This window comes from Atta colombica, unplaced genomic scaffold (assembly GCF_001594045.1).
Source record: "Atta colombica isolate Treedump-2 unplaced genomic scaffold, Acol1.0 scaffold140, whole genome shotgun sequence".
In the NCBI taxonomy this organism is placed as follows: Eukaryota; Metazoa; Arthropoda; class Insecta; order Hymenoptera; family Formicidae; genus Atta; species Atta colombica.
Window position 1 is genome coordinate 456552 of NW_017259229.1, and position 339 is coordinate 456890.

Sequence of the window (339 nt, forward strand, 5' to 3'; positions counted from 1 at the left end):
GTGTTTGTGTGGTTGTGTGTGTGTGTGGTGTGTGTGTGGTGTGTGTGTGGTGTGTGTGTGTGTGGTGTGTGTGTGTGTGGTGTGTGTGTGTATGGTGTGTGTGTGTGTGTGTGTGGTGTGTGTGTGTGGTGTGTGTGTGTATGGTGTGTGTGTGTGTGTGTGTGTGTGTGTGTGTGTGTGTGTGTGTGGTGCATGTGCATGTGCGTGCATATGCACGTCATGCCGCAATCGCATCTCAATACTTCACGTCAGGTCATTGACAATTTTACGTAATCATTTGGTGCATCCGAACAGCGAGTCGAACTGACATGCGACGCAACCGAGGACGCGAGAAGTTCG